This window comes from Mustelus asterias, unplaced genomic scaffold, assembly GCF_964213995.1.
Source record: "Mustelus asterias unplaced genomic scaffold, sMusAst1.hap1.1 HAP1_SCAFFOLD_3367, whole genome shotgun sequence".
NCBI classification, from domain to species: Eukaryota; Metazoa; Chordata; class Chondrichthyes; order Carcharhiniformes; family Triakidae; genus Mustelus; species Mustelus asterias.
The window spans coordinates 2,208-7,500 of record NW_027593312.1 but is presented as its reverse complement, the minus strand read 5'-3'; positions in this window follow the sequence as shown (position 1 = coordinate 7,500).

Genomic DNA, 5,293 nt, shown 5'->3' with positions numbered 1-5,293 from the left:
TGTCTCTCTCCCCGTCTGTCTCTCTCCCCGTCTGTCTCTCTCCCCGTCTGTCTCTCTCCCCGTCTGTCTCTCTCCCCGTCTGTCTCTCTCCCCGTCTGTCTCTCTCCCCGTCTGTCTCTCTCCCCGTCTGTCTCTCTCCCCGTCTGTCTCTCTCCCCGTCTGTCTCTCTCCCCGTCTGTCTCTCTCCCCGTCTGTCTCTCTCCCCGTCTGTCTCTCTCCCCGTCTGTCTCTCTCCCCGTCTGTCTCTCTCCCCGTCTGTCTCTCTCCCCGTCTGTCTCTCTCCCCGTCTGTCTCTCTCCCCGTCTGTCTCTCTCCCCGTCTGTCTCTCTCCCCGTCTGTCTCTCTCCCCGTCTGTCTCTCTCCCCGTCTGTCTCTCTCCCCGTCTGTCTCTCTCCCCGTCTGTCTCTCTCCCCGTCTGTCTCTCTCCCCGTCTGTCTCTCTCCCCGTCTGTCTCTCTCCCCGTCTGTCTCTCTCCCCGTCTGTCTCTCTCCCCGTCTGTCTCTCTCCCCGTCTGTCTCTCTCCCCGTCTGTCTCTCTCCCCGTCTGTCTCTCTCCCCGTCTGTCTCTCTCCCCGTCTGTCTCTCTCCCCGTCTGTCTCTCTCCCCGTCTGTCTCTCTCCCCGTCTGTCTCTCTCCCCGTCTGTCTCTCTCCCCGTCTGTCTCTCTCCCCGTCTGTCTCTCTCCCCGTCTGTCTCTCTCCCCGTCTGTCTCTCTCCCCGTCTGTCTCTCTCCCCGTCTGTCTCTCTCCCCGTCTGTCTCTCTCCCCGTCTGTCTCTCTCCCCGTCTGTCTCTCTCCCCGTCTGTCTCTCTCCCCGTCTGTCTCTCTCCCCGTCTGTCTCTCTCCCCGTCTGTCTCTCTCCCCGTCTGTCTCTCTCCCCGTCTGTCTCTCTCCCCGTCTGTCTCTCTCCCCGTCTGTCTCTCTCCCCGTCTGTCTCTCTCCCCGTCTGTCTCTCTCCCCGTCTGTCTCTCTCCCCGTCTGTCTCTCTCCCCGTCTGTCTCTCTCCCCGTCTGTCTCTCTCCCCGTCTGTCTCTCTCCCCGTCTGTCTCTCTCCCCGTCTGTCTCTCTCCCCGTCTGTCTCTCTCCCCGTCTGTCTCTCTCCCCGTCTGTCTCTCTCCCCGTCTGTCTCTCTCCCCGTCTGTCTCTCTCCCCGTCTGTCTCTCTCCCCGTCTGTCTCTCTCCCCGTCTGTCTCTCTCCCCGTCTGTCTCTCTCCCCGTCTGTCTCTCTCCCCGTCTGTCTCTCTCCCCGTCTGTCTCTCTCCCCGTCTGTCTCTCTCCCCGTCTGTCTCTCTCCCCGTCTGTCTCTCTCCCCGTCTGTCTCTCTCCCCGTCTGTCTCTCTCCCCGTCTGTCTCTCTCCCCGTCTGTCTCTCTCCCCGTCTGTCTCTCTCCCCGTCTGTCTCTCTCCCCGTCTGTCTCTCTCCCCGTCTGTCTCTCTCCCCGTCTGTCTCTCTCCCCGTCTGTCTCTCTCCCCGTCTGTCTCTCTCCCCGTCTGTCTCTCTCCCCGTCTGTCTCTCTCCCCGTCTGTCTCTCTCCCCGTCTGTCTCTCTCCCCGTCTGTCTCTCTCCCCGTCTGTCTCTCTCCCCGTCTGTCTCTCTCCCCGTCTGTCTCTCTCCCCGTCTGTCTCTCTCCCCGTCTGTCTCTCTCCCCGTCTGTCTCTCTCCCCGTCTGTCTCTCTCCCCGTCTGTCTCTCTCCCCGTCTGTCTCTCTCTCCCCGTCTCTCTCTCTCCCCGTCTCTCTCTCTCCCCGTCTCTCTCTCTCCCCGTCTCTCTCTCTCCCCGTCTCTCTCTCTCTCCCCGTCTCTCTCTCTCCCCGTCTCTCTCTCTCCCCGTCTCTCTCTCTCCCCGTCTGTCTCTCTCCCCGTCTGTCTCTCTCTCCCCGTCTCTCTCTCTCCCCGTCTCTCTCTCTCCCCGTCTCTCTCTCTCCCCGTCTGTCTCTCTCTCCCCGTCTGTCTCTCTCTCCCCGTCTGTCTCTCTCTCCCCGTCTGTCTCTCTCTCTCCCCGTCTCTCTCTCTCCCCGTCTGTCTCTCTCCCCGTCTCTCTCTCTCCCCGTCTGTCTCTCTCTCTCCCCGTCTCTCTCTCTCCCCGTCTGTCTCTCTCCCCGTCTCTCTCTCTCCCCGTCTGTCTCTCTCTCTCCCCGTCTCTCTCTCTCCCCGTCTGTCTCTCTCTCTCCCCGTCTCTCTCTCTCCCCGTCTGTCTCTCTCTCTCCCCGTCTCTCTCTCTCCCCGTCTCTCTCTCTCCCCGTCTGTCTCTCTCTCTCCCCGTCTCTCTCTCTCCCCGTCTGTCATTCTCTCTCCCCGTCTCTCTCTCTCCCCGTCTCTCTCTCTCCCCGTCTGTCTCTCTCCCCGTCTCTCTCTCTCCCTGTCTCTCTCTCTCCCTGTGTGGTGAACCATCGTTGGTTCCCACTGGATAGTGCTGAGCCAGGGGCTGGCCAGGACTACAAGGATGTACATATGTTACTGTTGGGGTTAGGGTGGGGTTGTTACACCTGTGTTTGTTACTGTTGTGGCACATCCCAGTCGGGCTCCGCCTCTTGGGAGAGGTATAAGACCCCCTGCTCGGGCGGGACCCCCTTCAGTCTGGGATAGTGTGTTAAAGTTCTGATAGCTCCATTGTTAGTTAATAAAAGCCTTCTTTTACTGAAGCTTTGAGCCTCGTGTCCAATTGATGCGCATCAATTTTATAAACTAACATTAAACTCTCGACGGAAGAAATAAAGGAAGGAGAGTATGGAGCAAATCCTAAAGCCAGAACGTCTGACGCTACATCCACGTGCGGTGGGCGCTTCTAACACCTTCGACCACTGGCTGAAGTGTTTTGAAGTCTACCTGGCAGCCTCCGCAGTGGTCACCACAGATGATGACAGACTCCGGGTCCTCCATGCGAGGGTAAGCGACACAGTCTACCTCGCGATCCGTGTGGCCACCACTTACCCGAGGGCCCTCGAGCTTCTAAAGAAGCGCTATACAAAACCTCCTAACGAGATCCACGCTCGTTACCTCCTCGCTACACGACGTCGGCAGTCGGGCGAAACCATGGAGGATTACGCCAATGAACTCTTACAGCTAGCCAGGGGCTGTGACTGCAAAGCTGTGTCGGCTGAGCAGAGCATGTACGACCTCGCCCGAGATGCGTTTGTGGCCGGGGTCGGGTCTTCGTACATCCGTCTCAAGCTGCTAGAAAAGGGAAATCTCAATCTTACCCAGGCCATGGAATTAGCTGAAATGCTCGAGTCAGCTTCAAAGAGCTTAGTCTTATATCCAGAGGACCACGTGGAGACAACGTGGCAGGAGCAGTCGCAAATCTCTCCTCGCCCCTCGGGCTCGAAGTGCGGTGTTATGGCGTGCTCCCATTCGGGCCAGACGACGGCTGCAGCCCCATGCGGCCCGCGGTGCTACTTCTGCAGAGGAGCAAAACATACCCGACAAAGGTGTCCCGCTAAAGCGGTAATCTGTACCGCATGCGGTAAAAAGGGGCATTATGCAAAGGTGTGCAGATCGAAGCCCTGGAACGGCAGTGCGGCCTGCGACCCTTCAGAACGGGGATCATCACCATCGTCGTCGAAGTCATCGCAGGGTTCGTCCACGTGCGAGGCCAGGACGAAGCCATTACGGTCGACGGAGTCGGAGGAGGATGACCACCAGGGGTCGCTGAGTTTGGAGCCCTCACCCATGTGCGATTCATGGGGGCGGCCATGTTGGTCAACGATGACCACGAGCGACCAGCAGGGGTCCTCAGCATCGACCTCAGCTGCCTGCAGTGACGTTCATGAACCAACGGTGGCGTCGATCATCCTGGACCAGGCTAAGCCTCACAGGCTTAATCGTTCGATGATGGATATCCAGGTAAACAATCATGTGCTTTATTGTCTGTTTGACAGCGGGAGCACTGAGAGCTTTATCCACCCTGACACTGTGAAGAGGTGTGGACTCCAGATTCAACCTGCCAAACAGACAATCTCTATGGCATCAAGGTCCCGGTCTGTCGCCGTGCTAGGGAGTTGCGTGGTAACCTTGAAAGTACAAGGCACAATTTACGAGCGTTTCAAGCTCCTTGTGTTGCCGTATCTTTGCGCGCCAATTCTTCTCGGACTAAACTTCATGGTCCACTTGAGGAGTGTGATCCTACAGTACGGTAGGCCACTCCCTTCGCTGGCAGTGGGAGAACAGCTGCAGTCTCCAAATTGCCCACGCCTGCAATCTTTCTACGTTAAAGATCACCACACCCTCTTTATTTCAGAATCTGGTACCAGGCTGCAAGCCCATCGCTTCTAAAAGTAGGCGTTACAGCACTGAGGATCGGATCTTCATCAGATCTGAGGTTCAGCGACTCCTCAAAGAAGGGATCATATAGCCCAGTGTTAGTCCGTGGAGGGCACAGGTTGTTGTGGTCAAGAGCGGGAACAAACCCCGGATGGTCATTGATTACAGTCAGACCATTAACTGATATACGCAGCTGGATGCGTATCCTCTCCCGCGCATATCTGATATGGTCAATCAGATTGCGCAGTACCGGGTGTTCTCCACCATAGACCTCAAGTCCGCCTACCACCAACTCCCCATTCGCCCAGAGGACCGACAATACACGGCTTTTGAGGCGGATGGTCGCTTGTATCATTTTCTTAGGGTTCCCTTTGGTGTCACCAATGGGGTCTCGGTCTTCCAGCGTGCTATGGACCGAATGGTGGACCAGAACAGGCTGCGGGCTACCTTCCCGTACCTGGATAATGTCACCATCTGCGGCCATGATCAGCAGGACCATGACACAAATCTCCAAAACTTTTTACGCACTGCATCTCGCCTGAATTTGACCTACAACAGGGAGAAGTGTGTGTTTCGTACGCGCCAGTTAGCCATCCTGGGATACGTGGTGGAAAACGGGGTCATTGGCCCTGATCCAGACCGTATGCGCCCCCTTGCTGAACTTCCCTTGCCCGCTAGTGCAAAAACACTGAGAAGATGCCTGGGCTTCTTCTCCTATTATGCGCAGTGGGTTCCCAACTACGCGGACAAAGCCCGTCCGCTTATTAAGTCCACGACTTTTCCCCTCACGCCAGAGGCCCAAATGGCCTTCAAGAAATTGAAACACGACATTGCGAAAGCCACGATGCACGCGGTAGACGAATCCATCCCTTTTCAGGTGGAAAGCGATGCATCTGATTTCGCCCTGGCCGCCACACTGAACCAGGCGGGCAGGCCCGTCGCGTTTTTTTCCCGCACCCTCCAAGGTCCCGAAATCCGGCATTCAGGGGTGGAGAAGGAGGCCCAGGCCATTGTGGAGGCCGTCGGACACTGGCGCC